Source organism: Cyprinus carpio, unplaced genomic scaffold (genome assembly GCF_018340385.1).
Source record: "Cyprinus carpio isolate SPL01 unplaced genomic scaffold, ASM1834038v1 S000006753, whole genome shotgun sequence".
NCBI classification, from domain to species: domain Eukaryota; kingdom Metazoa; phylum Chordata; class Actinopteri; order Cypriniformes; family Cyprinidae; genus Cyprinus; species Cyprinus carpio.
The window spans coordinates 244,837-268,821 of record NW_024879352.1 but is presented as its reverse complement, the minus strand read 5'-3'; the positions used below and the strand labels follow the sequence as shown (position 1 = coordinate 268,821).

Genomic DNA, 23,985 nt, shown 5'->3' with positions numbered 1-23,985 from the left:
ATCATAATAATTTATATATAGAACTTGTTTGGGGTGGGGATAAATGAAATGCGTTATGCGATGACGTCGTAATCGTGTTGCATTGTGGGTCTATGGAGCGGCCTGAGTGTGCATATAAAGCAGTCCTCGCTCAATCAGTCAAAATCGAGGGGGTCGAGGTTCTGGTCCATATAAACTGCCAATTCGCGAAATAGAATGCAATTCAAAATGGCAGCGGGATTTCCCCCGAGGGGAAGTGCTCAGGGAAGTTTGGGACTGCGTGTCTAAGAGTGAGGGGAAAGCAGCCACAGTTTCTGCCAATCTCATGTTAACATATAGAGTAATATTGCATACTTCATATCTCCGAAGAGTCTTAAGTTTTATCAGATTTATAAAAAAACAGATACCACTTGACTCTCTCTGACAATAGTCAAGCTCCAGGAGGCGTGCCGTGGGCGGAGCTGAAGAGTCGCGAGCACGCAAAGCTTTTGCATACCGATCGTCGTGCAAGCTGTGACTCAACATAAATAAAACAGGAACAAAAAATCAATTGACTTAAATTTAATTCATTTAATTTTGTTTTTTAAAAACATTAATCACAGATTGCCGGTAACAACACAACACAATTTGCACAACTGCCCCGGAAAAACAACTGAATCCACTGTTCCCTCAACGGTGGGTTCTTTGGGAAGCTCGAACAAGGTTACTTTCCCTCAACACAACAAAAAGCACACTTCTTTGGAGACATTGTTGATTTTCATGGTCTAAAAACAAAATGACAAAAACCCTTCTCGAGCAAGTCCTGTGCAGTGACCAATGAGGTCTCTGCAGAACAAAGTGTGCGTTTCTAACTTTGTGGGTGTTTTCAAACAGGTTGGTGTTTCTAAATTATGCAATGAAAATGATGCTCCTTACCTTCCCCCACCCCTAAACATACGTCACAGTGACGTTAGCCAATCAGGTAATGGTCGAAAATGCACCTCTGTTTTGGCCTCGACCACCCATCTAGTGACTTCCATTACTTTCCTGCAGAGATCTATACTTGAATGAAGCATGTTGATTGGCGTGCTCTCGCTCTCGCTCTGGGGTGCATTTCCCATACAATGACATAACTCGCTGATTAACCACCATAGTACGATGCATTAGTGTTGAAACGAACTAGCTAGTTACGACTGTTTCCCAAACACGGTCACATCTCCGTCGTTTTAGCTAGGTTATTCAACAACATAGGGCCATTGTTATGACGTCATATGCATGTGGTAGCTTTTAACTGATTACACATCTCTAAGATACTGCTGTATTGAACATGGTACCTCATGACTAATTTACTATTTTTTCCCCCTGTTATTTTACTTTATTTGATGTTTGATTCATTTGCGGGTTCCCTCCTACGTCATACTCTGGGGTTTCCTTACGTATTTGTGCACATGCACACTCTTCAAAAATGGCGCTTTTAGAGGACGTGCAAAAATACATAGATTAAAATGCATTTATATTTATATAGAATAGAATATATAGATTGTACTGCATGTTAGCTTGCTTATTGTGCCCAAGAGCATATTTATTTAAATATTTTATATTTTAGCTAATATTAAAAGAGCATATTTTTATCCAGCCCATATTCCTTTCATCTGCTTCTAACCACAGGTCGAGAGCAGAAGATCCAACCACGTAAGTTTGCAACGCTGTTTGCAAATGTTCATTTGAACTATGATTTCGGGAAACACCGAATCATTGAACTATGTTGGTAACGATGGAACTTCTGACCATAGTTGACTGACAGTGCTTTTGGGAAATGCACCCCTGGTTTTGGTGTGGATTGAGCTTTTTTCTGTGGTTGGTTGACATTGATTTTGGGAAATGCACCCTGTAGAGTTCAGCTCCAATCCCTCGGAAAAAAACTTTCTGAAACTTAGCCTATAGGAACCCTATTTGGCACAGAATACTTGTCATACGTCCAACTCGTTTTTTGTTTCTTGTGCTCACATAGGAGTTTTTTCACAAGTAAGCAAAGATTTATTTATTCTATTCTTATTCAATTACTTGTGCCAATGTGCAAATCCTGTGTGTTGTTTTTCTGCAGATGTCTCTTTATGGGCACCATAGAATTTAGAGTCAATTATCAATTTTACATATTTTTATGTGCATAATATTTGTCTAATAATGTTGATAATCAATTACAGTTGCTTTGACATTAAAAGCATACTTGTAGAGCTACTAAAAACCCTTGAAATTGCTGAGAGAGATGGAGAGGAAGATAAATACTGTATGCACTTTTTAAGTGCACCTCTCTGCAGACTTTTCACATAATACATCTTGCAGGTCAAAAAAAATTGTTTTTGCAACAAATACAGATACTGATCTGACCTGAAAAAGGTGCTCTTTAACCTTGCTGTAGGCTATGTTAGTTCCTTTCAAACAGAAGTGTGCTCTTGACCAAAATTTTAGGAGTTTTCCAAAAATATCCTGAGAGAGCAAACCTAAAGCCGCAGATCATCTGTGAATGTTCAGATTTTTTTTTCACAGCTGAGATATGATCAATGAGGCAATGATTTGAAGAACTTTCTAGAACTTGTTTTTCTATTAGGAAAACACCTTTACTGCTTTGATAAAAGTGGAATTGGCAAACAATTAGAAAAAAAGTGGTACTGAAACAATTCAATATGGATATTTAATCCAGAGACTCTGTTATCATATATTCACGCTCATGTGTTTCAAAATGTGCAAGACTTAAATTTATAATAGTGCATGCTGCTCTTTTCCGTAAGTGTTTGGTGACCACTGCTGTCAATTTTCAGAGAATAATAACTTAACTTTTAGTCTGTTCTTCACACAAAATACTTGTATGACTTGAAATGTAGTGTACAAGTTGTATGGATCACTTTTGAAATCTTTATGATGCTTTTTTTGTCTTGTTTATTTTCACTGAATAGAAAAGAGCAACTTAGAAATTTAATTAAATATCTCCTTTTCACAAAAATATGATAACATTATGGAGAAAACGGCAAATTCATAATCCCATCACATGTTTACCTTCACCCCTCAAGACCCCAGATGCTTTTTTCTGTCATTTGTCTTATAGTTCAAAACAGCAGTCATAAGCAAATACAGTCACTGTGTCATGGGAATTATATTAATCATGGGGAGCCCAGGAGCTTGAAATCATCTCATGAGGTTTGACAAGCATGACCAGGCACAAGCCATGGGTCTCTTGGATGCCAGAAGATCCTGAAAGATATGTTGTTTTAAGAAAGCCTGCAGCATCTAACCCACTTTCTTTATGGTATATTCAGTCAAAACTTTAAAACACCCCCAAAAACAAGTAACTGCAACCTGGGAATGACCATGTAAATTCTCCAAAATTATTGCTTTTGCTTAATGTTTGCTTGTTTGACACAGCAATACACCTTAATTTGAACTGTTCATTATCTTATTTTCCCGAAAACTGCTTTAGGTGGAGCAAGATGAAAAATGAAGGATGAACATAAAGAAACTTTAGAGAGATATTGTTGGCTCATTTTACAGAGGCTTTAACTTTTCTACTCTACCATTTGCTAAAGTTGATCTTAAACGACTAATAAAAGAGGAAAGTGATTAGCAGTTTAATAAAAGATAAATAAACACATGTAGGGAAAGGGAAAGGGATTTTCAAGGGAAACATTTATTTACCTTAGCATATGGCCTTGGATTCATGTGACTTTTCTATAAGAGGACGAACGGTAAATATTAGGGTTTCGATAAAGCTGGGTGACTGTAGTTTAGTATGGAGTAACTATACCCGCATGCAAACAGCCTGGGGGTTGTTACTTTAACTTGGGTTGTTCATAATGAAAAATGTGAGAGAACATAGTGTTGTGATAGCTATTCCAACGTGCTAGGAAATATTTTTGCAACTGTCAACCAAATTAAATGTAAAGGGATTAAGTCATCCAACTAATGGAAATATTTTAAATTACAATGGGATTTAAATTGTGTGATTAGCTAGTTTTATTGTGTCTTTGCAGTCACGGAATGTGTAAGGGTTCTGGTTACCAAGTTATTTCCCAGTTGCTAGTAGAAATTAGTGTATTTTTTTTTGTTTCTCACAAAGTATGGCCTTTTGCCAGTATGTCCTACCACGGGACCTCTAAACTATATAAAGTATTATATAATATAACTATCAAAGTGCAATATTTTTGATTGCACACTTTTTTCTTGTATTATAGCTGAAACAACTTCTGTTATACTTTCTTCTGTCCATTTTGCCATATAATCTGTTTGTTTGTGTCATATAATTTATTGATTTCGATGTTTAGCATATTTCCTGTCAATCCTTAGTTTAAAAACATTTTATCATATGACTTGTTCTTGTTTTTTTTTTATGTTATTGGTGCAGTCCAATATTGGCCTTAATGAACTTGTTCAGCAGCTTTATTTTCAGAATTGACAATTTAAAAAAAGAAAACAACAAATGTGATTATTTCCGAGGCTGGAATGATGACAAATCACAAGATGATATGAACAAATGGGAATGCAGCAAAGATAACTAGATCCTTGAAAAATAGTATGAAATGATAGGTGAAAGGGAGGTCAGGGGTGTCACAGTGATCATAAAGTAATGGGTCATATGTTAGAATGACAAGAAGGCTCATGTTGGCTTTATTAAAGCATCTAAGACAAGATGAGCAATAATGAAAGCATACGAGAACAATTCTGTTATTTTAGACAGCCAATACAAATATTGTTCACAGTGAATTATCTCCTATCAGGAGAGCAGATTAGTATCTCACGGACATTAATGACAAACAAATGCATAAAACAATGATCATATCCACTCATTCAGTTGTGTCTCATTTCTTTCGTTCTCAGGCAAAGTAGCAAGACCGCACAGATGTGACTCATCTGGCTGCTTCCAAAACTAATAAACACCACAATATGTTTGTCACATGTATGATAACAGTGAAATAAATCAATGAGTTTTATAAAAAGGAATGAACAACAGACATGCAGCCTCTCTAATTGAGTCACCTATCACTTCAGGCTGTAAAAATTATTGCTTTTCTCAGATAAGATGATGCTTAATTTTTTTTTTTTTTTTTTTTTTTTTTTTTATAAATCGATTGTTAGAATCTATTTTTCTATCCAGCTGGAAAACACAACCGGGATTTTTCTGCTCTAACAACATTCCATGCAAGTCTGTGACAATTGAAATGTTTTTGTTACGGATTTACCATTGCCAGATCAGCCTTGTAAGAAGCAGCTTTTATTGACTTTAAAGGCCACCGATAAACCAGTTAGATAACTGCTTTTCATAGCCATACTTATCATGATATAGTTTCTTCTGGCAAGCCACGTGTCACCCTGTGGCACCCTTTACCTCGTTTGTGTGTCTCAGGTATGACTAGCGCTATTACTGTTGATGTTGCTCCCCGTCCCCGCCCATGTTCGCTCGTCGTTCCGCATGACCCGCGCGCAGAGTACAAGGTAGAAAACAACGCTGGCCCTTTAAGACGGGAGTGATCGCTCCGCTGGAGACCGTTCCGCGGTATTATCGAGCTCCAAGACTACCAACACACATGAGCTAGATGGAATTATAACAATGGAATATCATTGCGTTCTGTTTACGGTTCTGTTGCAGTTAATCGTCCAACCAGGTAGGGCGACTATTATCATCGGTCCTTTTATGGTCTCACTTTGCTTAGAAGAAAGAGAAAGTTGTTCATTAAGGAGTAGGGATGTACTGCACTTGCTCTATAGATGACAGGCAGTGGGGCTGTTTAATTATTGTTTATTAGGCTACTCAAAACCAGACGTAATGCCTTCAGAGAATAATGTATCTTATGTAGGCTACCTGTTGCTTCTTACTTTGAACTAATCTAGATTCATGTAGGCTCTTTATAGAAGCACGATTTTGCCTGTTAACACTGGACTGCCCCATGCGTGTTCTCTTATTTTTCCACATAATGAAGCTCTCCATAAGGAGCTTTAGCACCTCGGGGCGCGTTCTGTCAGTTCAAAACTCCACGAGTTCTGCAGTACAACTGAAAATTAAGCATCCTAATGCACCAACATTTCCACTGATAATCCCTGTGAATCATATCCTCTTCACTTACCCTGCGGAGACACTCACACCAGCAATTTAAGCGGTTACAGGAACCGATCACTGAAATAAGATATCGATCCGGAGAGCTGCAGGTGAGAATGTAAAGTAAAGCCGATCCTCGCGCGCTGCACTCAATTATTTATCACTCGGGGATCGCGGCGTGCCTGTCTCGGCAACAAGTGTAGAAACACATGAGAGTGACAATACGTGAGAGACGTGAAGGAAAGAGTGTTGGATGGTTAAAACGCACGTTGATCAACTTTATAGGCTACTGTTCGGATATAATGAGGAGACGGGGTTGATTTCTGCGGATCTTACAGAATATACTCAACAGCTTTAGTTACGCATATTACTGCTAAAGCAACTTATTTTAGTATCCAGAAAAGTATCACATTTTCGGCCGCAGCGCGTTTATTGAGGTGCTAGCCATAGCAACTGCGCAGCTTGAGCATTTTTCTGTAGAATCAGTTAAATAAGTGAAACATGTGCTAGGCTATGTAATTTTTACGCTTGATTAAGGACGTCACGCATATATTAGCTACGAACAGGTTTTAGAAGTCTGTGGGTTTTGCGCTCTAAACAAATTGAGCTCCATGGAACAACCTATAAAATTTCTCAGAGATAGGAGGGTATTGAAATTATCTGGTTAAACTTTGTTGGAACAGGCGGTTTTTTTATTAGCCTATTATTATTATCCTATCAACATGGACAGTTAGGCTTTATGTAAACGATCGGCAATTCCATGTAATTTCCTAAAAGCCTGAGAAGTTGTTTTGCATGCTGCAACCTGACCTTTTTTTTTTTGTTGGTTTGTTTTTTTCTGCTCTTGCTGGCACCGCATGGACGTAGCCTATCAGATGGTCTTTTGTAGGATGTTCTGAAAGATGCGGGACGAGTCATTAGCTGGATTGTATCTGTTAACTAACCATTATCATGTGCTCAGATATTTATCCTTTTGTAACTCGTGCTTGGAAACAAAGATATCACTTGTCTTACAGTTTCATTTGATAAGATAAAGATGTTTATTATTTGGTAAATTTAAGTTTCCCAAAAGGATCATATAGCTTTCCTTTTTTGGGGAAAAAAATCTGTTGTGTTCCATCATTTAAATTGCACTTATGTCATTGTGTTTGGGGAATATGGGGTTAGCCTGAGGAAACGTGATAACCCAGGCCTTTTGATGAAACATTTCAAAGATCAGGTTTAGAGTGAACACACGCAGCTTTGATGTATTTTCGGCGTGAATCTGATGATCAACTTTGTAACGCCAGAGGGCTTCAGTGCTCGATTGACTATTTTGCATCGGGTTCTTTCTAACACATAATGCTTCGGGCTTTCGAATAACAGCCGTGAGAAATTCGTTTACATAGTTAATATTCAAGAGCTCTGATATGCACAGTCAGAATTATCGTAATTCAGTTTTTCTGGTTGGTGTATGAGGTACTGGAGAAAAAGTAATTTTGGGAAAACAGGCTCTGTCCTATCATCTTAAGCATCATTAGCTTAGTGAAATAACACTTAGTTATCTTACATCACCTCTGTTCAACAACTTATAACGTTGTCGTAATGGTGTAATTTAGATAAAAGCTCTCTCTGTGTGGTTTAACCTCTTAACTGTCACCGTCCCACCTGTGGGACGCTTGGCGCTCTTTTTTTTGTTGTCCTTTTTCTCTATAAAATCTTTTAGTAATCATCATAAATTATATATCATTTAAAGCTTAGAAGCCCAAGATTCATCCTGTGAAACCATTTTGAAATCGGACATTGCGTTACTATGGAAATGGTACTTTAAAATCTTATGGCGGTCTCCTCCCCCTTAGTGGGCAGTGTCAAGTGTCATATTACAAAATGCATTACGGTCTTTTTAGAATCAAAACTTTTTATAATCTTGGCAACAAACATATCATCGGAAAGGTCTGAGTCTCAGGATTCCATATTTGATGGTTATTTTGAGTATTGAAGTAAAATTGACAGAGAAATCAATGGAAAAATTCATTAAACAAAATTCAAAGGAGTTTTGATGGCTCCCAGTGGCTGTTTGTGGTATGACGCCCTAAATAAAATCTCACAGGAACCTCAATTTTTTTTTCATATCAACTTCAAATTTGGAACATAACTTATTTAGACACAAGGCTTTAATTTTATACCAATTTTTAGTGTAAACCTGTTATGTAAAATATTTATAATAAATAAAATATAATAAAATTAATATAGTGCATTTTATTTACAGTACATTTAAACTTCTATAACTTTTGATACTTAATTTTTTTGAAAAAAAATCCACTTTTACCAAAATCTGCTAATTTTCTTCTTTAAAAAGAGACCAACCTTAGTTTCTATATTCCAAAGTGTTCATAAAATACAACAATTTAAGTTTGGATAGTGCACTTTAATGCCCATTTTAAAAAATGGGGTGACAGTTAAGGGGTTAAATATTTACCAGAGAAACCGTGAGGTGGAATGGACGCCAGTACCCCAACCCCCCTGTCTATCACATTCATATTTGTTTTATTGAACACATTTCTAAGACATTACCATTCCAAACTTTCCCTTTTTAAAAGATTTTCCTTTACATTTAAGTTGCTCCCATCTCTCAGTGTTAACTTAAAGTGCCCCTATTATGGTTTTTTTTTAAAATTACCTATCATGCAGTGTGTAACACAGCTCTTAGTGAATGAAAACATCCTGCAAAGTTTTAAATTTGAAAGTGCACTGTGTATAAAGTTATTGTCTCTCAAAAGAAAGTGTCCTGAATCATTGAAACTAGTCGTTTTTAAAACGAATCCCAAGCTTACATCAACATGAAACATTATTGCCCGCCCACTTGTTGGTCTTTTCGCGTTGGTCTGAATGAAAATGCAAATGCATTCTTTGCCACTAGGTGCCGCTTTTGGAGCGGTAAAAACAGCTGTTTCGCCGGTAAAGACTGTACACAAAACAGCACTGCGCTCACAAACACTGCTTTATCAGGCATTACAGGCATGATGAAATGAAAATGAGACTAATCGGACCAATCACCGTAGATTAGCATCATGCAAAGGAGGGGTCTGGAAAAATGAATCTTTAAACGAATCGTTTGGGAGTCATTGAGCAAATAAGGTAAAAAATAAATCAATATTATACGACAACGAAAGTGTTTTTGACCTTGCATGCATGTCAACCTGTTCTTGGGGACTCCCAAAACCAAAATATGAACCTTTCACAACCCATAATAGGGGCACTTAAGGGCCTTGATTGCCTCAATCCATCAAAACCAGCTGCAGAAAGCAATGACAGCTTAAAACAGTATTTACCAGTCACTAGGAACCAGGAGTGACATGATTGCACTAAATAATCTTTAAATATCCATGCAATCCTTTACCTGCCAAAATGATGTTTACTTGTCCTTTTGCCCTTTGCTCACTGTTTGCTCTCCCTCCTTTTATTTTTAATATTTAAAAATATAATATCCAGAATTAACACACATATATATTGTAGACAAAAAATTTATATACATCAGCTGAAGTTTTAACATCATGCTACATACATTTTGTCAGTTGGATAATTTTCTCTTTTATTTCTTTACTTTTGTTATTTTCTTCCCTTATATTCACCATTCTTCCAGTCATGTGGGGAGGGGGAGGATAAATGCTCTTTTGTTAGATTAAAACTCTCATCTGTTGCTTTAAGGGTTGTAGCCGTATAAGGGAATGCAGCACTTTGCATGGAGAATGATGATATAATTCAATCTAGAATCTAACACAACTGAGAAGGGTCAATAAATCTTAAGAACTTTGTCTGACATCAAATTGCCATTTCTTGATAAACTGCTATTAGAGGAACTTGGAAGACTTATTTTTTTGGATTTGTTGAGTTGTGAAACTATTTCACAGTCTTAACTGTCATTTATGCAACCTAAGAGGGCTTTGATTTTTTTGTGTGCGTGTGTGTGTAAAAATATACATGTGCTTGATATATTCTGTATATCACCATAGTATTCTGGCAAGTCAAATGCATTTGACAAAATGCAGTGCCGACTGCAGATGTACCGTCTTTACATTGACTCTTTGCTGCAATGCTCACATTTACCTTTTATACAAAACAAGTCACATTAACCCTTAATAGTCTACTATCTTGTATGCTTATCAAATGTTAAACTTTTTTATCTTCCGCTTGTGCACCATGTTCATTTACTTGTTCCTCTCAGCCAGGTCCAGGCCCACTATCACCCCCGAAGGACCCCAGCTCACAGTACCACTGAACAGCGACTTCAGCTTGCATTGCCAGAGTGACAGTTCAGTGCGCTGGCTGCGAGGAAGACCGTCCTACACGGATCCTTAAGGAACAAAGACAGGGTGAAGTGACAGTTCTTAAAGTGAACAAAGCAGGCCCACAACACATGGGCAAATATTCATGCCGTGAGGAGGAATCTGGTGAAAAGAGCTCCATCTATGTGTATGTAAAAGGTAAGTCAGTCTTTTGCATTCGTGAGTCAGGATTTTAAATGCATGTAATAAATTGTCTGGGTTGAATGACATGTCTGTAGGGCAGTATTTAAAATATTTTCTTGAAACCATCCTTTGTGTCTTAGTGTCTATCTTGTATGCATGTGAGTGCAATGCAATTTTATATGTGCTAGTTTTGTACAAGCTTGGTAGCAACAGTATACTAGTAGTAGAGATACTAGATAGAAAGTATGTCTGCACTATTACATGTGCACTTTCTAACACTTTTCTTGCTTTATGTTTATGTCTTTCTCTCTCGCTCTCCCTCTCTCTTTGAACACACTCTCCAGCATCTCTCATCTTCCTGTGTGGTTTCTTTTTTGCCAAAAAGACAGTTTGGGTGCCAACAGATGCCCTAAATACCTACAATCAGTTCTCCATATTCACTAGTCACCTGCATGACCTTTATTTATACATCTATGTTATGTGTTTGCAAGAATGTTCTTATAATCCCAAATAATAAACTCATTAAATTGATCATTGGCATTTTTGCAGTTGACACTAATTTTACTAATGTGAACACTGTAGGTGTGGGTTATTTGTATTTGTTTATTAGGTATGATGAAGGGTAGTTTTTCACTTCAAACTTTTTGTGACACTCACTCTCTTTCTCTGAGCTGTAATGTCATGATCTAAGCCCCCTTGGTTGTGTTTCATTGGTTTTTGATTTAGCATTCCTCTCAGCAGATCCTGAAAATCCCTTCAGGAGGAACATCATGTTTGACTTTGTTGCGGGAGAAGGAGAAAACACCACGATCCCATGCTTGGCCACAGACCCACATATGACAGACTTGCACCTGCAAAAATGTGATGGACAGTCCCTGCCCAACAGCCTACAATATTCATCCAGTATTGAGACAGGCATAACGCTGGAAGACGTCAGGAAGGACTTTGAGGGATGTTACGTCTGCGTTGGGACTCTGGAAGGGCAACACAGTTAGATCCAGACAATATCAACTCAATGTTCGCCTCGGTGAGAAAGAAAAGGAGAGACATGAATTTTAGGGCTGTCAATTGAAAAAAAAAGCAATACAACTGTTTTGCAGTATTGATAATAATAAGAAATGTTTCTTGAGCAGCAAATCAGCATATTATAATGATTTCTGAAGGATCATGTGACACTGAAGACTGGAGTAATGATTGCTAAAAATTCAGCTTTGCCATCACGGAATTAAATTACATTTTAAAATATATTAAAGAGAAAGTTCACCCAAAAAGGATGATTTACTCACCCTCAAGCCATTCTAGGTGTATATGACTTTCTTCTTTCAAATGAATCCAATCAGAGTTATATTTTAAAAATGTCCTGGTGCTTCCAAGCTTTATAATGGCAGTGAGTGGGTGTTATTTTTCAATAGTCCAAAAGAAGTCCAATAAATTGCATCCATCCATTATAAAAAGTGTCCCACATGGGCTCTGGGGGTTGAATAAAGACCTCCTATATCAAATCAGTAAGAATAACATCCATTTTCAGATCTTTATAAACAGTAATCTCTAGCTTCCTCTAACTGTTGTACGTGCGTTCACAATAGAATGCTGTTCTGGTGGATTGCAATAATATTTTTTTATTACTATTTTTTTTGTGTTTTTTTTCAAAAGTCTTTGTGAGCATAAAAACATTCTTTCAAAACATTGCATAATTTTACCCTCCCCAAATTTTTTAATGGTAGTGTGTAGACTTCCAAAGCACTTTTAGTAATGTTTTTAATTTGAGGTATTTCAAACATTGGTGTTTGCAATTAATTGAGATATAACCGATTTAAATAATCACCATATCATGTAATTCATTTGATTAAAAAATGTCATCAGTTACCACCCCTAAATACAGCTAGAGGACACAGACAGACACTAGGCACATGCATGTCCATGTTACCCCACTGTAGCTTGCTCTTTCTTTCCCTAAACTTTCCTGCTGTGTTGATATAATGCATCACACTTCTTTGCTTTTAGTTCCAAATGCGCCTCCTGTGATCACACCTGGGTCAGTCTCCGAGAGTGCTGCTCATCCAGGGGGAAGAACTCTCCCTATCCTGCAACACCTCAAATGTCAACAGTGACATCACAATCAGGTGGAAGGCTCCACAAGGAGTGGTAAGAACACTCTCACAACCTAACCTGCACTCACATGTTTAACTGTGCATATCTGTGGTACTGCATGACACTCTTCATGACCACAACACACACATATATACTGTACATACTGTATATATGTATATAGACTATTAAACACTACAGCAGTTTCAATCGAGTAAAACCAATGTTTACAAAAGCAAACTATAGAGTGAGTGCAGATCTCAGTTAACCTACTATGCCCAGAGGGTATAATTGGATCTTGTGTGGTTTAAGGTGCTCCTCAAATTCTATATGATCATATATTTAAACAGCAGAAGAATAAGGTTGTCAGGAGGGTTGTGTGTCATTCGGATGTGAACTGAGAATGCCTTTTAAATTCCATTTCAAGTTTTGAATTTTGAATTAAGCTTGAAATTGAGGAAGCAAACAGGATGCAGAATTGCAAAGTATAGTTGTATAATTCATTTAAAATATAATTTAAATAAATTAAAATTCAACAGTCATTTAAGAAAGAAAGAAAGAAAGAAAGATAGAAAAAACATAGCTAGAGAGTCAGATAGATATACAGATGGATAGAGATACTGATGGATGGATAGATACAGACAGACAGATGGAAAGAGATGGAAATAGATATATAGAAAGACAGACAGATAGCTAGAGAGTAAAATAGATAGTCTGATAGACAGATGGATTGCTAGATAGATGGCTAGACAGCTAGCTAGCTAGATAACTACTGTAGGTAGATGATAAATTCCCTTGAATGCATTACATTTGTTATATTGTTTGAACTTCCTTTCATTACAGTTCAATTCCAGTTTAGTTTTACTCGCAATTCTTCTATTCTGTATTTATCTCAATCTTGATCATCAGTTCTGTTTTTGAGCGCTATATATGGTTGTGTAAAAACACAGTTCAGTTTTTAACGTGTGAACCAAATTTTATAAATAAACTTACTCCCTTAAATTTTCAGCACTCACAACTATATTATTGTCAACGTGTGCTGTGAGAACACAACATATGTAAACAGGTCTTCAGGATTATATCGAGACTCCACTGGCATCAGAGACTGTTATTTGAGAGATGATTGACACACTTTTGTTTTATATAAAGATAAAAACAGCCACACCTACACATACAGACAACCACAAGCACTTTACCCAAGACAGGGTCTATGCGTCATCTCTTCATAGTTGCCCAATCAACTTTGTGTCTGTTTTCCTTTTGCATGTCCCCAAGCAACCATCAGTGCAGCAGTTTCTCAAGTATCCTGACCAAGCCCAGTTCTTACCTGAGGAACGGAACACCACCCTGAATCTGGGGTGACCATGCAGGATGCAGGGAGTTACAACTGCGAGGCCAGGAACGAACGAGGGACCAGTGCAAAGACCGTCTGGGTCGAAATCTATGGTAGGTCTCTATTGTCTAAAAAAACATTTTCTATTTAAAAAATAATCATATGACTGTTTATAAAGTCTCAATGGCTGTGCCGTTTCAAAGAATATAATGATGTTTTATGTGTCTGTGTGTGTAGAGAAAGGCTTCATTAACCTTACAAGTGTGAATAATAGCACTAAGAGAGTGCGCGCTGGAGAAAGTCTGTCCCTGCGTGTGGTAATGGATGCTTACCCGAAACCTCATGCATTTTCCTGGAGCTACAGTGGTGTAAAACTTACCAACACTACTGATCATGTTATTACCAGGTCACTCACATGGGAATAGGTATGATTTTGTTACATTTTGATTTACCAACATTTCTTGTTTTTTTTTTTACGTAGTAATTGCTAGGAATTAGGGATGTTCATTTCGGTTATTTTTCATAACCGACATCCGCAGCTCGTTAACCGATTTTATTAACCGTTAACAAGATTATTTCAAATTAGAATTGAATTAAATTAGAAAGGATCAGTGTCTGTGACCCTTTAAAAATACTAACATTTGTTTCCCGGGAATTAATTTTACGTGCGCAAAAAGCAGCAAACAACAGAACATGAGGATTCACATGGTCTTCATATCACATCACACACCTGCAGCGCTTCTGCGAATGGAGAAAAACATAATAAAGTTAGGCTATATAGTGGATAAATAGGCCTATACAAGAAATATATTTTTACTTGAAAAATAATAATAAAGAATGAAAAACGCAGAGTTTCGGTTTATTTTTGAGCTGGCGAAAGGAAACCAGATGGCAGAAAGTGGCATCCTTTTTTTCTTTAGGCTTATTTTACGCACAAAGATTTGTTTTTTTATTGTGAATGTACAAAAATAAAGGCAAACCGTTTACAATTCCGATTATCTTCATGAATAAAAAGAGTAGTTGCTTCCACTGTTAGAAGCAAAAACTCAAGTGATTGCGTGGCATGCTCACACAGTTAATCTTTGCTACCTTGACCATGCAGCCTGTTCATTATCATAATAAAATACAGACAGTAAAGCATATGGGAAAGAAAAAAACTGCTCAGTTTAAATATGTAATAAAACTGTGCTGTTAAGTGTTATCACCATACCGCTGTGATGTTATGCAAAACATTTTGTTTTACATGTATATTGGAACGCGAGTGAAGTAGGCTACATAATAAATAATAATTTGCCATTCAAATACATCATGAATATGGAAACATTTGATTTTGTGTCAGATGAGAGGACCAACGTTGGTTTCAGTTTCATTTTAGCCTAAATGAATTATTTTTGGCTTGTCGTTTATAGCCTATTGCTACTTCTTATATTTTGTATTCTTGTACTTACCTAAATACTGTTAATTGAAAGGATTTGTTGTGGAGTGAGGGGAACTAAAATAGCCTAGCTATGTTTACAGTGTTTATTATAATCAGGGCTCTGAACCGGTTCAAGGAACGAAAACGAAAACTGGAAACAAACTAAATTTTGACAGGAACAGAACCAGAAACAGAAACAAAATCAAATTTTATAGTTCCGAACAGAATCGAAAATTTGAAATGGCCATTAACTGGTTAATAAAGTTATTTTATCGTTTAACACACAAAGGAACAGAACCAGAAACAGAAACTGTTCATTATCAAAATAAATACAGTTAAAGAAAACAAATAAAAAGTTATACTGCTCCGTTGTACAAAATTAGTTGCGTTCAGCGTGACCACGCCTCACTGTGCTGATTTAGCCTGTGTTGATATAGGATGTTGTTTTGATGATGTTGTATGTCGATGAAAGTACAATTATATGATTTTTTAGAATAATGTTTTGTCGTGAATATGGAAACATTTGGATTCGTGCCGAATGAGAGATGTAGGGCATCAGCTTCACCTTAAATTAATTTGTTTTTGCAGTGATGTTTTAATAGCCTAAACTTTAGAGGATTTGTTTTGGAGAGAAACTAATAACTGTTTTTTATAATGTTTGTAAACATTTTGCTTTAGCCTACAGGCATTTTAGCCTTCGTTATTTCAGAAAGTAATAGGGATAATAAAATGCGACTTATGTTTTTTTTTTCACTCTCAAAACACAATCTTATACAAGTGATTATTGGCTAACGTTACCAGATCTCTCTTTTTTCCTTTTCTATTTGAGTAAAGAAAATGCTGTACTTTATTATTATTATTATTTATATTATTATTAGGCAAATTATAGGCAAAGAAAATTGTTTTTAAAAAATAACATTATTAACCGGTATTTCTTCCACCCACCCGAACCGGTTTCAGAACAGTAATAATATCAGAGGAACGCAGGAACAGAAACGTAAAAATATCAATTCTGCTCGAAGTGAACCGATTTATTTTTTTTTGTTTTCAAGCCCTGATTATAATGTTTGTAAACATTTTGTATTGGCATTAGGCTGTTTCTGAATGAAATAATAAAATGCGACTTATTAATAGGCTAAGCGTACCATATTTTAAAGAATGCTTATGTTTTTTTCTCTCTCTCTCTAAAAACACTTATATTTATTTATATGTGAGGCTTTTGAAGATGTTAACTGATTATATTAATAATCGGTCAAAATTCTTAACGGTCAGTCAATGGTTAACTGGTTAAAATGAGCATCCCTACTAGGAATGCACAATATTTTGGTATCATATTGGTTATTGGTTATATATTTTTTTTATTTATTGGACTACCTTTACCTTTACCTTTTAAGACTACCTTTACCGTCATGTAATGCTCACTTACAATTAATATTTAAAAACACTATTCACTTTTAAATTGTGGCATTTTGTCTTTTTTATAATTCTTTTAGAAAAAATACTATAGAATTTTCAGTTTTTATCAGAAATATTATATCAGTGCAATCTCCATGTTATTCCATTTATTTACTGAACTGAAATGTTTCTTTCTCTTCTTTCAACAGGTACACCAATGAGCTGAAGCTAGTGCGTCTCAAGGTGTTAGAAAGTGGCTTTTACACCTTTTCATGCTCAAACGGAGACGCAACTGTTCATCAAACGTTCGAAGTCCATGTCATAAGTGAGTGAAAACATTTAATGCAAATGGCAAATATTTGGCTTCTCCACTCGCCAGAAAAGAGTATATAATACTATGAAACACAGAATCTATCTGATCTATGAGTTTTGTGTGTATTCTGGTTCAGAAATGATCAGTCATATTTCTTGAGCATTGTGCTGGATAAAAGAACTTGATTGTCTATGTAAGACCCTGGCTTAAAGTCCACTAACAATAGTAGAGGCTGTGCAAGAACAGATAAAGGCCTGGCTTTCAAGACTGCAAATAAAACATTTGTCAAGTCATTTTCTTTTCTGTGAAATTTACTGATCACCATTTATAAACAGATTCATCCCTCAAACAAGTACTTACTTTCTGCCCACATTTTAAACGGCGGAAATGTTCCAAATCTGGCTTTTTAATGCCACTTAAGCCATATTTTAAAATGATAACAGTATGCAAAGTAATCGCAAATAAGACAGCTGTACAAGAATCCATCCCACTAACCAAGATTGTAAAGCTGACACTACAACCAATCTTTGCCTGTTAGGGTAACCACAGATTGTGTCCCATGAAGGGCCGATTGATGGACAGGTGCGCTGTGTGGCTGAAGGTTACCCCACTCCTCAGATCAAGTGGTATTACTGTGACCAACCCCATTCAAGGTACGTGTACTGTCTTTCTGCAGTTTTGTAATTTTTAAATACACCCACGGGTACATACAATGCACTCTAAAAGTTGCTTTCAAAAATTAGCGACACCTCTCTTGAGCAGTGTTAACGTATTAGCCTCTCTGAGAATACGTTATGACGTAGCCTGGATTAGCCACTAACCGCTAACTTGATGTTTGATGATTGGACAACAAGGCTTTAGCCTATTATTGATAGGGATATAAGCAATTTGACTCTGTCATGACTGTGACATCACAAAAGCGATTGGCTGCTATCAGTCATGTGACAGCACCCAACAACATGAGAACAAGTGGCTTCCATGGGGCTGTTTATTCTTGAATAGCAGTGTTGACAGGACACCTTAGCATGGTCTTAGTCACACGCTTATCCAATCAGTTCTCAACAATGATCAAATTCGATCAGGATAGCATGCCCTGCTTCAAATTTGAGCACATAAACATGTGTGCAGAGTGGTCTTTTGATCTTGTTTGTGCGTTGGTGTCTGTCACCAGTTTGATGGTTTTCTCACCGAACAGACATTCCAGAGTTGAGAAACTGTTGAGAAGTTTTCAACATTCTAAATAATGTCATTAACGATATTGCTCCGTAACAAAGAGACCGAACAAGGAATGTAAACCAGTTGAGATTATTTGTTCTGGCTTTATATCCAAAGCTAACTTTTAAAACTCAACTCCATTGCACTCATACTTAATTTTAAGAGAAGAGAGAGAGAGAAGGAGAGAGAGAGAAAATTGGGAGAAAACACAATAATCAAAGCACTTGATGGCAGTACATTCCCACTCTGTGTTTTTAAATAATAGAACCCTTGAGGTCTGTCACTTTTGCTGCCTGTTATTTTGCTTTTCTTAAGCAATAAAGCTATTTTCACACAGTTAAAACCTGCCATAGGCACTGAATTCAGTGAGAGTATGCTAATCACATCCTTATCGTATTATGTGTCTTGATATGCATTGGTTCTTAACATTTGATCTAAAGTCTACATGAAATCCAAAATACCCCTCACACATTCCAGCCTTATCATAAAAAGTTAATTGGTTCATTTTATTCCAAAGAAAAAATGCTAGGCTTCATAATCTTTCATCAAATGTAGTTACCTGCTATTCATGTGACATCAAATGGGTTACAGGAGATAAAAGCTAATGTATAATATTATTAAAAACCTTTAATACTATAAAAATAATATGAAAATAACACTGCTTTTGAAGGCTATGAATTTTTTACATAATATATTATATTATATTATATATAATCCTTTGCCTTTTCTTGCACGTTGATGCATTTTTTTGTATTATTTATTTATTCTTTTTTTTACATAGTTCCTTTTTATGCAGTTTTTCTAGAAAGGTTCACCACCAAAAATATTTGTTCATGAGAAGTGCGAGACTCAGAATTTATGAGTTTGTTGCATGCCTCCTCAGGTGTCCAATTTGCTGAATGCCACCCAGGAGGAGGAGGATGTTGTCACTGTAACCATGACAAATCCTCCCTTTGGAAAAGGCACAGTAGAAAGTCGTCTAAACATCACCAAGAACAGTTACTCCACCCTTGACTGATGTGTGGCATTCTGCAACAAATGGAGAAATCGTGTATTACTCTCTTCTCCTATCAGCGGTGAGCAAATAACCTTCCCAAAACATATGCACACACACACATACACACACCCTTCAGACAATGACTGAAGACTCTAGTTGAGTAATTACTAAGTCTCAGCCACAAGACAACTCCGCCCACAAAACTGCCTACAGTCTGTTGCTGACCCTGTGATCCATATTTCTCACAAAACTGGGAAAGCACTTTTGTCATCTGCAAGCTATAATATGATTGGCATGTCTTCATTTGCCAATTCTGAAAGTAAGGGCAAGCAGTTGTTTTTTTACTTGAATATATCTGAGATTTGGTTGTTAGTAGTTGACAGAGGTTTATTAAATTCGGCACTGATATTAATGCGCCTCTCGTCAAGTAAAAGCCGGGTCTGTAATCAGTGGTAAATCTCAATACACATGACGGTGCTTTAACATGGAGCAAGCATTTACTTACACAGCAGCCGGTTCCACTGCCAAGCTACGCAAAAACTCACAATTCATATTTTTGTGCATGTTTTACAGGCGTTTGTCAGTTGAACAACGGCTGATATTTCCGTGCATCCCTATTATCATTTTGTTGGCTCTCCCCCCCACTTAAGTTCTGGGTTTTTTTTGGGTTTTCAGGTTGGACTCTGAGGGTGTGTCTCAATTGCTCCCTAGTTCATCAGCAGTCATAGTGCACTGGCGAGGAAGAATCAGCCCATTGGCTAGGGACATCCACGAATATTGTAAGCATGTGCATGACTGAGAAACACTGACAGAAAACATTTATAAAAAAAACAAAGAACATCAGCTGCTTAATGATATGCACTTACTGGCAATGCTCTTTCAATGCTCAAAAGTAATAAATAAAGTCCTTGTAATGAGTGGGGCAGGGCAGAGAGTCGAGGGAAGGAAAGTGGAGCGCGAGGCCGGTGCGCCGCAAGTGATTAATGAGCATCACCTGTGTGCCACAATGGTCTCGAGTTCCACAGAGGAGCTCAGGAAGGCTGAATAGGAGGAGTGATGACAGTCAAGATTGAGAGAGGACCGGGCCCTGGACTTCATGTTCGAATTTTGTATTATGTTTGTGTGGCAGTCGTCCGTGGTGGGCTGCCACCTTTACTTGCCGTTTTGTTTTTGTTATTTGATAATTAAACTTTTATGTTCGATGATGTCGTCACGGTTCACCAATCTACTAGAGAATCTGAGGAGCACATCAAACCACACAAGATCCAAAAGAGATTGTGTTTCATTTCTAATCAAAGCAGAGCGCACACAGTTTTGCACCCTGAGTTTTGCAGTGACATGGCTAATATTTAATTTATAGACATTTAATTTTAAGTATGTGGAACAAAAAGCCATAATTTGCAATATTCTTGCCAATTATATATGTAGACTTTTTTTTCTACCATTTTTTAAAAGTATGGTGGCTCAGTTAGGTTTGTTTTTAAATTAATTGGAACATTTATTCAGCAAGAACGCACGCTTATAAATGGTCTCACAAAGTGAGACGTCTAAAAGCACAATTTATTAGTGTTATACCATGTAATCTTCTATTTCAAATATAATGCCCTGTTCTCTTCTGAACTTTAATTCATCAAAGAAGTCCTTATGTATTATGGTAATCCACTAATAAACTTATCGCAGACTAGCATCAAACTGTTTTGTCAACATAGGAAATAAACAATAGCTGTTATTCTCTGAGCCAGCCCAAATTAGGATTATTAGAATGATCCTTCTGTAAAGGGCCAATCATGTGGACAACACACTGAATCAGACCCTAGGAGTAATGATGTGACCAATTCCAGCTTTGCCACTCACAGGAAATAATATTACCATATAAAATCTATTAAAAACAAGGCAAAGATTATTTTAAATTGTATTATGAAATTTTACCAGTCTTCTGTTTTTACTATAAAAACAATGAACAAATAGTGCTGCCTTGGTGAGACTTTAAGACATTTGCGAAATGGCACTGTAACAGGCTGACAATCGAAGTAGATGAGACAGCAATTTGTTACGTCGCAGTCAAAATCCTGTGTCAGTTCCATCGCTCATAAATTGCACAGCATGCACATAGAAAACAGGAAAGAAGAGACCTTCAACCACGGGGTGCTTCTAGTTTCCCAAGAATAGCTTAACCCTAACCAAAACAAGGAGGAAACATCTCCTCACAGTTCGCTTCCAAGCTGTGCTTTTTACTACGTGAGCTGCATTTCTTTTTGAGGAAAAAATCTACACCAACTCGCAGGTCGCCACTACTGCTTCAGCTCAACCTGTGAATAGGCAGACTTTTTGGCTTAAGACACTGATAACAGCATGACTATTATATAAACAGAGAGCTGAGTTTTAGCCCTAATGCTTGTTCTCTTGTAAAACTTAACATAACAACTGTTGGGGATTATCTCCTAGGGTTTAGGGAGGGTTTCATCTGGAGTTGTTGCCAAAACAGCACCCCCAGTTAAGTACTAGTATTATTTTTAAGGCTAGACCAAGGTTAACAACAAGGTCAACCCACATTCCAGTTTAGTTTGTTCTTGGGTACATTCATTTTTACTCCTTGTTTGGGTTTTAGGTGCAATTTGTTGACTTCATTGCCTGTTTTTGGCATTTTCTCAGCTTAACCTTGGCCTTAAGTAAAAAAAAAATCTCTAGCTGCCCGTTGACCTTTTTGTGGAGCACTACCCGAAAGCCTCTCCCGTAACACGGAGATCGGGGCTTATAACTGGAGGTTTTGACGAGTGTGGAGTTGAATCTTCAGCCCTACAGGAAAGCATGTAGGTGGGAACTGTGGTAGACTCTCAAGGTTTGACTGAGAGGGTCCAGAAAACCCAGTAGAGCATGCATGAGCCTTAGGCTTAGACAGTTAAGCTGTATTCTAGCTGCGCGAGAGGATGCAAAACATGTCCGGTGTTAGATTTTGTTGATGTGCGGGTTGATTGTATGCCTTGGATGCAGTTGATGTACGAGGAGTGACGGGAAGGATGTGGCGGGCAAAGAGAGAGAAAGAGACGAGGAGAGGGAGGACGAGAGGGAGGCAAGCAGCACACGAGGACGGGTTGAAAGCCAGTGGCAGGTTTACAGGGGATTACTTCCTGCAGGGTCGCATTCCGTTGTTTGAAATGGAGAGAAAGTCTTTATAGCTTAGAGCTTACTACACCACTCAGAACAACGCAGCAGAAAACAATAACACACCATGCATGAACACATAATACACACCTTACTAAAAAACAACACAGCTACTGTACACTTTCTTGAAAACGGAATAAAGCGAAGTTATAAAGATCTTAATTACAGAGTTTGACCTCACTGCATCAGTGAGGGATTATTCACACTTCATAAAATACAAGCAATTATGACATAAACCCCACTGTGAGGCACTTATTTATTATTATAGGTGGTTCTTTAATGCTTGTGTATCGTGGTATTTTTTTTTAAAACGATTCTATTACAGTATAAACACTGGTTTTGCTTCAACGTCTATATGGAGTGCAGTAATCATTTTAATTTCAGTTGGCACTCTGGCTTAAGTCCCAAGTCTATCATCAGATCTGCTGTGGTTTCTATGTTAACAGAATTGATCCTGAGGGATAAGCTTGGGTAATGATTATCCATTGATGCCATAGTAGAGAATACTTTGTTCAAAACAAGCACACTGTAAATAGCAGCCATTCCCAACCAGAATCAATATATGCCTAAATTAAATTCATCCCGGGTTCTTACGTTATATCAACATAACTAATAATACATACATACATAAAATTAAAATTAGATGCTTATATATATATATATATATATATATAGAGTTATATATATAATATGCAATGTAATATATATTATTAATATACTTACGATTGAAAATACTCCTATGAGTTAAAAAAAAGCACAATATAGTGGGATAAACTTGGTTAAAAATAATAAAAGTAAATATAAATGTAGATAATGCATATCAGTAATTAATATATTGTGCATCCCTACTTTTAACTCATATCGGCCATACCATTTAATACCCATTTACATAAATCTTAATTTCATTAAATATATATTATATTAGGTAATGTAATTAATATTATTTGAAAATGATACAATTACTGGTAACGCTTCATTTCATAGTCCTCATTATTGACAAAGGGATCTTTGATTATGATTTAAAAAAGGACGTACAAAAGAGGGGGACAAAATTAAATTCTATTTAATTAATATTTTTAATCTTTTGTCGTGGTGAGAGAATCTGTTGTTTTATGTTGTGTTGTTTAGCAAAACTTTATTGATTTATACTCGTTGGAATTTATTGTTAATTGGCCATAACATGAAAAAAAAGAATCATAACGGCCATGCATTTTAATATCAAAGTCTCCCTAGATCCAGAAGGAACACATATCTTGTTTGTTGCTGATGAGTACCTATGTCCTATCTGCCTGTTTGATGGCAGCGTCTGTTAAGTTAATTCTTCCACAAGCGAACCCTGCCTCCTGCACTTTTTCCACCTCCCTGCTCATCGGTTGTTGCGCTGGTTTCACGTTCCATCTGATTGTGCGTCTACCGTACAGCAGGTTAATCCGGGGTTTGGGGGGTCTATTTCAGCTGGTTCAGCCAGGAAGTGCATGTGCTCCCCATCCTTTGGAAAGGGCTAATCACCGCCCCCCTCCCCTGTTACCTCACCTCATATGCCTAAAACACCCTCTGGGGTCGTTGTTTCTTCC

The 23,985-nt window shown here is 36.9% G+C and overlaps 1 pseudogene; it reads left to right on the top strand.

The window, feature by feature from the left end:
* Window positions 1-5,497: 5,497 nt before the first annotated feature.
* The window catches only part of LOC122144706, a 25,555-nt pseudogene continuing 7,067 nt past the window's right edge, over window positions 5,498-23,985 (top strand).